Genomic DNA, 9493 nt, shown 5'->3' with positions numbered 1-9493 from the left:
TACTATCTATCTCAACACCTAGAAATTTTAACTGTTCAATTTCACTAATCATAAGCCCATTCTGTAAAATTAAGATATCAGGTTTTGTTAAATTGTGTGTTAGAAACTGTAAAAACTTAGTCTTACTGCAATTTAGCGTTAGTTTATTTTCCACAAGCCATGAACTTAGGTCATGAACTGCACTATTTGAAACCGAGCCAATGTTGCAAACATCATCCTTTACAACCAAGCTAGTTTCATCAGCAAACAGAAATATTTTAGAGTTACCCGTAATACTAGAGGGCATATCTTTTATATAAATAAGGAAGAGGAGTGGCCCCAACACTGATCCCTGGGGCATCCCCCAATTGACCGTACTCCACTCACACCCCACATCACGACCATTCTCAACATTGTGAGTGATGACTTTTTGATGTCTGTTGCTAAAGAAAGAGGTACACCAATTTTGAGCTATTCCCTGTATTCCAGACACACGTATGACTTCAGGACCGTGCTGCTACACGTGTTTTTATTTCCATATATTCTCCCCCGTCAGTCTGAAAAAATGAGGCTGCTTGCCCATATGATGAGTGATTTATCAGAGCTCCAAAATACGGTGAGATATTAGTATTAAGCTCTATAAATTTTGGATGTATGAATTTCCTGTAAAAAGGATTATATTGAGAACATACACGAAAGGCGTTCAATAAGTAATATATATACATCGTAAGACCAAAAACGGCTAAATTGAGTTATGATGTTCGGCAGAATTGTTGCCTCCGTACTTTTCCCCTGTATAAGTATCGTATCTCTAGCGCCGCAACTTAAGCAGCAATAGCAATCTTCAGAGTATTGTAAGTCAGCTAAGGGACTCTTTCACCAATGATAATGATCGCAAGTTATGTTACGATGTTTTTCGTGGGAGAATTGTAGTGGACCAAATACCGTATGCGTAGTGTCGATGTTTGTACAGGAAAATTTTACTGTGTAGATATGCGATGTTTTTCACTCGCCCATTAAGTTGGTAGCATTGTCGTCCCGGGTTGTTTGTAGCCAACAATAAGTATGTTCATTGTAGATGCGATCATCAGTACAAATATAACCAGTTATTTCGCTTAGCACATTAATTGATAAACATCTGTGTGAACGGGTTCCGAGTGTGCTGCTTTTGTAATTAGTTTCATTTATTACGTTTTTGGATAATTATGTACTCAAGTAGGGCATTAAAAATAATGGACATGGTTCTCAACCCAACGAAAGATGATGAACGTAAGTACTAATTTTCTTTTATTGTAACAATGATACAGAATGTAATTTCGTATATACAATTGAAAACCTGAAAAAGCCCCGAAATTCTGTAGACAACAAAAATAATTACAATTTCTCGTTTTATATACAAATTAAGAATATTTTTCGTAAATTTTTGGCTGCAGTTCTATTTAACGCTACAAATAATTTGTGTTGTCCCAGTAATAATTATTGTTAGACGCCATTCGTGCCTTTCTACAGGAGACGAAAGTGCAAATAAAATGGAACCACTTCTCAATGATGCTGGGTGCTAAGTTCGTGGTTTTCTAATGTTCATCCCAATAATGGCACAGCTGAAGTGATGACAACAGGAAATAGTTCAAAATTAATTGATACATCGTGTTTGGATAATAGTGATGACTCTGTTGCTGATCCTGACTTCGTTGCCACAACAGCTGATGATTCATCAAGCAGAAGTGATGAGAAGGAGCAAAAGAGAAAAAAAGTTCAAAGGGAAACATAACAAAGACCAAGGTAAATAATAAAGGATTCTGTAATAGATTACATTTCGCAAAACAATATAATATAGGCATTTTATTTTAAAATTACGCATTTTTATTACAGGAGAGATCTCCTTGCAAACTACTGGGCAACGCTTAAATCTTTCTCCACCCATATCCACAGCGGAAAGTAATACAACTATATCCTCACCAAACACTGTTAGCGCACGATGATGTGAAAATAAGGATAAAAAGACCTGTAAAAGGAGTAGGAACCCGGCCTCATAGATAGTAAGTAGAGCAAAAGAATCTCTCAACAGAGGTTTTGCACACATTGGTTGAAAAGGTGCTGAAATAAAAGCAAGAGTAATGAAGCCTGGATGCCGATCCTAACTAATGCAGACTAAAATGTCTTAACAAGTTAACTAAAAAAATCAGGCAGGATATTTTTGAACAGTTCTGGCAGATGGGGGATCATAGCAGACAACGAGAGTTCATATGTCCACATGTGGAAAATGTAAGCAGGAAACAGATTCGAAATGTGGCAGAATCAAGAAGAACATTTTCAAGACAGCATTCTCTAACAGTCGATGGGAATGTCATTAAGGTGTGCCAGAAAATATTTCAGCGCACTCTCTCTATTACGGATATGTGGGTGAGAACTGCCATGCAAAAACTGAGAACAGATGGAATTCTGTCACCTGAAATGAGAGGTAAGCATTGTAGAAGGGGGAATACAATAGGGCCTCAAATAAAGGAGTCAGTGTGAGAGCATATAAACAGCTTTCCTTGTGTAGAGTCACATTACACAAGAAAAGAAACAAGCAGAAAATACCTTGATGCAGAACTGAGCATTGTAAAAATGCACAGAATGTACCAGGAATGGATCAAGGAAAGAAAATATGTCACCATATATCCTGCCACATTAAGGCAATACACTGGTATATTCAACCAAGAATATAATTTGTCATTCTTTCAGCCTAAAAAGGATAAGTGTCAACTATGTGAGCTTTACTATAGTTCCTCTGGAGAGGAGAAAACAAAGTTGGAAGACAAATACATGTCTCACATTGCCAATAAAACTATTGTCAGGGATCTGAAAGAAAAAGACAAAATGAGTTCTATCTCTGACAAGCCCATTATTAGTGCATGTTTCGATCTGCAGAAAGTGTTGGCTACTCCTCAGTCTGATGTGAGCCTTTACTACTACAAACGGAAATAGTCCACCTACAATTTTACAGTATACGACATGGGAAACAAGGAAGGGCATTGCTATATTTGGCATGAGGCCACTGCCCGCCATGGTCCAAATGAAATAGCTAGCTGTCTTTACCATTTCTTGCAGATGAAAGTTTGCAAAGGTGGAAAAACATTCAACCCGTACTCTGATAGCTGTGGAGGCCAAAATAGGAACAGATTCCTATTTTGAATGTTCGTCACTGCTTCTGTTAAGTTTGAAATTTCAATCACACATCGCTTTCTAGAACGGGATCACTCCCAGAATGAAGGTGACCCAATGCACGCTCTGATCGAAAGAAGAAGCAATCCGTGTACGTTCTGGATCAATGGGTCACTTTGATTAGAATGAGTGAGATCACTGGAAAGCCATAAACAGGTAATGAAATGAGTGAGGACTTAATTTATGACTTCAAGCGTTCTAGAGGACGACAGTTATTATCCTGCGACATCCTTGAACAGGCATATCACGGAATCTTATCAATAAGTGAACTGAAGTGAAGGATCTCTTGTCCTTACGTGACAGCAAGTGCATCCCAAGTGTTTGTCATCCATTTTATCAAAGCCTGGTTTCAACACAAACTGGCACACCAGAACAACATGACAATGATGTGTCAAGTGCAGATGAATGATGAGCTATTGTCAAAAAGTGCTCAAAAAAATTTTAATACCTTATTTAGTCCGTTTTTGTTATCATAAAGCAATTGTAACAGAACATAGATAGAAATATTCTGTATATTTTTCCAGAGAAAAACATCATAAGTCAGAAAACTATACTTTTGGAAAAGGGTGGAGCACATTAGTATAGTACATTTAAATCTCTTCATTTATAGCTGTTTACCTGTGAAGTTTCATTACAATTTAAATAAATTCTGATTTACAATGTTCACTTAAACTTTCTTTTGCTTCTCCTGTAAAATTGACAATTTTGAGTTACAATGTTAATACTTGGGGCCGCCGATATAACATACGACGTATTAGAATCCCGAATGAACTTGGTGACGTAGGCTTGTGAGGCCTTGTGTTGTTATAGAGAAGGAAAAGTTTGCATTTTTGTGGCGATGAACAGGCTGAATTTGTTTCTTCAATTTTCTGCGGGTACCACAACACGCTGGACAGTTGATTGTTGTATCATGATAGAGGAAATCAAATGGAATAACTCCTTCAGAGTCCCAGACCATGCGGCTTTGCACTTTTTCTTGGGAGGAGAGCTGTTGTAGCCACACTCCACAGATCACTGTCTTGTTTCCTGTTTGAGGTGAGCCGAGGAAGGGGGGGGGGGGGGAGGTGTTGCTTTACTTACTTACTTGTCACATTTTTATATTAACCTCTCCCCTGAGTAGTACACATTATTTAAAAGGTAGGTTTTGACTGACTTCCTTAAAAATGCATTTTTTATACTTCTTTAGTTTGCTTGGGGAAATTATTACCCTATTTTAATGGTTGAGAAAATACTATTTCATCATTTTCCTTTGCAAATGGAAATAAACTAGCTTTTGTTCCATGATGATGGACATAAATGTTTGTGAAATGCTTACAATTTTTTTTACCTTTTTTTCTTTTCTCTCTCTTCTTCTTCTTCTTCCCTGATGCACACAACAGATTGCTAGCTGAACTAACTTGGCACTATGTGGAGACCCGCCGGCCGGAGTGGCCGAGCGGTTCTAGGCGTTTCAGTCTGGAACCGCGCCATCGCTACGGCCGCAGGTTCGAATCCTGCCTTGGGCATGGATGTGTGTGATGTCCTTAGGTTAGTTAGGTTTAAGTAATTCTAAGTTCTAGGGGACTGATGACCTCAGATGTTAAGTCCCATAGTGCTCAGAGCCATTTGAACAATTTTTTATGGAGATCCACTTTTGAAATATTTCCTTCTAATGAATCTGACTACTAATTTTATACATTACAGAGCTTTTTGCAGTTTGAAAATAGTTTCTATGGTTTGTGTTGATTCCATGAAAACAATCCCACAGCTATGAATTATATGTAGATGGAACAGAATGAAGTTTGTAGTCAACACAACAGTAACATTCATAAATTTGGTTAAATGCTCACTAGATACGACTGTGTAATATTTATCATTTACCTTTAATGAGACTTAAATTTTTTTCTCTCTTTAAATTTACATTAATGTTCTTAGTTTTATTATGTTCAATGTTGTCAAATTGTAAACATCCTTGAGAACATCGGTTTACCTTCCCAACTAAGAAATGGTTCAAATGGCTCTGAGTACTATGGGACTTAACATCTATGGTCATCAGTCCCCTAGAACGTAGAACTACTTAAACCTAACTAACCTAAGGACAGCACACAACACCCAGTCATCACGAGGCAGAGAAAATCCCTGACCCCGCCGGGAATCGAACCCGGGCGCGGGAAGCGAGAACGCTCCCAACTAAGAGCTCTGGTGTTTTTATGAACTAATATAATGTTACTATCACAACAAAAGAAAAGGATTTTTCTATCCATTCTTTACACTGTCTGAAAAGTAATTAACTATATCTAAGAACTGACAGGGTACTAATACGCCACCCTGAGTACCACCTATATTAATATTTTTGAGTCTGATAACTGTTTCATAAATAATTTAGTATCTTCTGAAGTGTGTGCTATTTCTACCTTTCATCTCATATTTCCTGTATTCATCAACTATTCATAACGATTCTATGGCTTCGATATACTTTATGGTCAATGTCAAAAGCCTTGGACTTGCGAAATATTTCATACTACTTTACTTTTAGTTTTTGCATTGTATATTTCTGAAGCAGTTTCTTCCCATATACTCTTATAACTATGATAATTTAGTAGCTCTTGATTAATACAGTGTTCTGTAAGGAGCTGAGGTGGTTTTTAATACCCATTCTTATCCATTTATTTTCATTAGGTGTATTGAAGTCGAGAAATCATTCTTCACATACTAATTTGAACAGTGCATGGAATTCAGAGAAGTTTGCAGCTGCATTGTTTTTCCCGTACACATATCATACCACATTTCAGTCGCCAATACCCTTGAAAAAAGGGTGCCATAAGTAGATCTATGAATGTAAATGTTCCAGTACTGAATACATTCTTTAATGGAATATTACACTTTCTCACACTAATATTCAAACAATGTATCCATCTTCCATGCAGTACTGCCAATATCTAGACTTTTGAATTACTGAATTTACGTGGTGTCTGGGTAGAGAGAGAAAAATCTGAATCAAGGAAAGAAAAATAAAAAAACCTTCAGTTTCAATGTTCACTACAAATGTTGGTCAGTGGTGCAACTTATCTACTTCATACTAACCAATCACGAAGTTCTTCCAGCAGTCTGCTCAGAATCCACCAACCTATGATGACCACTAAATAGTCAATTTGTTATGTTTGTGAATGACATTTTGGATTTTAATGGTTGTATTCCCAAACGCATTTCATCAGTATGATATCTGCAGACTTTCCAACCAAATGAACTATTATGGACATACGGATTAAGGTGCAACACGTATATATTACTACATGCTGAAATGGTTACCTAGTCTCAGTCACAGGTTGCCCATCTAATGCCTTCCAAGGGCTACAAAAATTTAATTTGAAGTATTTCATATAATGATTGAATTCAAAATGCTGTTAATCTATTCATTAACCCTTAACCAGAAACATCTATGAAATGTACATAACTAGAAACATGCAGTCTCTCAGAACAACTAATATTTTCTATCACAGAATTCCACATAAGTTGAAAGAAATCAAATAAATAATCAGTTAATTCACGTTACAAGTAAATTTAATACTTTCAGCCCATATAAACACTTTGTTGTTTAAATTATATAAAATAAACACAAAATATCACAAGTACGTGCAATCATTCAGTGTCAGATTTCATACGATTTTCACCACTGTTATACCAGACAATATTTTTCCTAAATATAAATAAAATATTGTAGAAAATGTAAAAAAGGATAATAATCAGCTGAACTGAAATATTAAATCACATCTCTTTTGCACAGTCGATATCCATCTTTCTGCTGCATTCCAGGCAAACTGAGCGACCACATTTGATGCACTTATACACCGTTTTCCTCTTCTTGGACGCAGGGCACTTCATACATGTCTTCCTTTTGTCCATTCTATCACTTGGTATGCCTTCACTTGATTGCTGAGTGTCTCCCAAACTTTGTGGATAATTTCCTTGATATTTCTAGATAAATTTAGATGTGGCTCGATCAGCTCCATGGCCAGACTTTTGGTGAATTTGAGATGAGTTAACATGGGGTTTCCTCTGTAGCACAGTTACAGAACAAAACTGTTCACACAACTGATGTTTACAAATGTATAAAAGACTGCCATTGGCCAGCGCCTTGTACATCTGTTTGACAAATAATTGGTGCATTTCATGTCGAGCAAATCTACTCCTGATTTCGTTATATAGTAGTAACAAATAATTTCTGGCTTATTTTTTATGGTATCATTTTCAATGGAGTGATGCAATGAAGACATGAGAATTACTGTCTTGATTCTCTTAGGAACAAATGAAACCAGTGTTGTATTCTCAGAGAATCCATATAATGCTGACCCAACTGGCCTACTTTTAACAGCCAAAAACGCTTGAGGAATTTCATGTTTTTTTCTTTCTGACTGTTCCTACATATGTTAGTCCTCTTTTTCTCAGCTCACGAATGAGTTCTATAGATGTAAACCAGTTGTCAGTGGTAAAGTTTCTGTTACTTCCTTCTATTGGTTTTCACAGACGTAAAACAGCCCGAATGGGTTTGGCAAGCTTTTTCTCTTCTTCTGTCAGGGCACATCCATCACTATCTGTCCCTGAATATATGTAGGTATTGAAGAGGTAAGCGCTTCCAAAGTCGGCCCGACACAGTTTTTATGCCGTATTTGGCTGATTGCTAGGCACATAAATGCAGAAAGGACATAGAAGAAGATGCTATAAAATAACAGCCACGGAAAGCAGAATATGTCGTGATTAGAAAAATGTGGTCTATTGGACCTACCAAATTCTTGTACGTAATACGAAACATGTGGTATCCCAGGCGCACTCCTCTAAACAATACTCTGTACGTCTTCACTGATGAAATAAAACTGATTGTTGATTGCTGCTTTACGCACAGCAAGTATTGTGGCAAGTACTAGGAAAATGAAGCCTTTTTTTTTTTGGTGCTGCCACACTCGACATTTAAAATAAACGAGGGGTCTGAGACACCGATGTTTGAGGTTAAGGGTTAAGAACATTAAAGGCGGAACACAGATAAGACAAGTATTCATGTTAGAAACTGCGTATTTGTCTTGAGGTAGCTTAACTTGTATTGTACAAAATTACCTCGATTATATTCCTCCAATATTTGAGAAGGAATTTTGAGACTTCCAACAAACTTCACACGTATTTCTGAACTTTCTTGCGGATACACTTCACAAAATAATGAAAGGAAAAAGTTTGTCATTTACATTTTCACCGTTCACAGAGTAAAACTTTTGCATCAGACACGACATTTTAATTTATTACTTCCTTAATACTAACACTATTCACAACACATTTTGCAGACAGCATCCACATATCAGACTAAATGTATCTACACGGTAATAATATTGTCGTACACATTGTTCAGGAATATGACATCATAAACACTGAGACGCTTGAAAAGCTACAGGGTCTTCAGCTGTAAAGGTTTTACACGCTTAATGTCAACATTGACCCATTCATAAAGTAATCAGACATCTGAAGCTGTTTTATACATAAGAGTTTGATTCCCTAAAGAATCTGTGGTGGTAGTGGTGGTGGGGTGGGGATTACTGGTTCCAAATATTTTATGTGATGTAACTGAAGTGTTACACTTCATGGTAATTATTTTCACCAAATGACATTCTCTGCAAGGACCGGCAAACATTGCAAATTGTTTTGTTTGTTACAGATTAAACTGAATTATTTATTTGGAAGCAACAATATTAAATGTTTGCATTGATCACTTATGGTTGCAAAGCTATCAGCGCAGCCACACGAGGTAGCCACGCGTCTGGGGCGCCTTGCCACAGTCCATGCGGCTTTCCCTGTCAGAGGATTGAGTCCTCCCTCAGGCATGGGTGTGTGTGTCCTTAGCATAAGTTAGTTTAAGTTAGATTAAGTAGTGGATAAGCCTAGGGATCGATGACCTCAGGAGTTTGGTCCCATAGGAATTTACCATACATTTCCTATCAGTGCAACCTACATCAATATATATATTCCATAAGAACCTGCAATGCATGGGATATGGATTTTTATATTAGTATTTGCTAGTCCTATTCCGTGTGTGTGTGTGTGTGTGTGTGTGTGTGTGTGTGTGTGCGTGCGTGTGCGCGCGCGCGCGCATGCGCACTCTTGATTTTGTTAATACCCACTGGACACCATATCATGCAACAGACTGAGTCTGATAATATTTCCACTTCATTTTAAAAATGGGACAGCATTTTTTCATATCCTATGAAGTATTCTTGAGAAGCTAATACCAAACAATATTTGGTACATGCATCTGAGGGGGGGTTTATACTTTATCCATTTCTGAAAT

This window comes from Schistocerca cancellata, chromosome 8 (assembly GCF_023864275.1).
Source record: "Schistocerca cancellata isolate TAMUIC-IGC-003103 chromosome 8, iqSchCanc2.1, whole genome shotgun sequence".
Classification (NCBI taxonomy): domain Eukaryota; kingdom Metazoa; phylum Arthropoda; class Insecta; order Orthoptera; family Acrididae; genus Schistocerca; species Schistocerca cancellata.
This window is presented reverse-complemented; position numbering follows the sequence as displayed.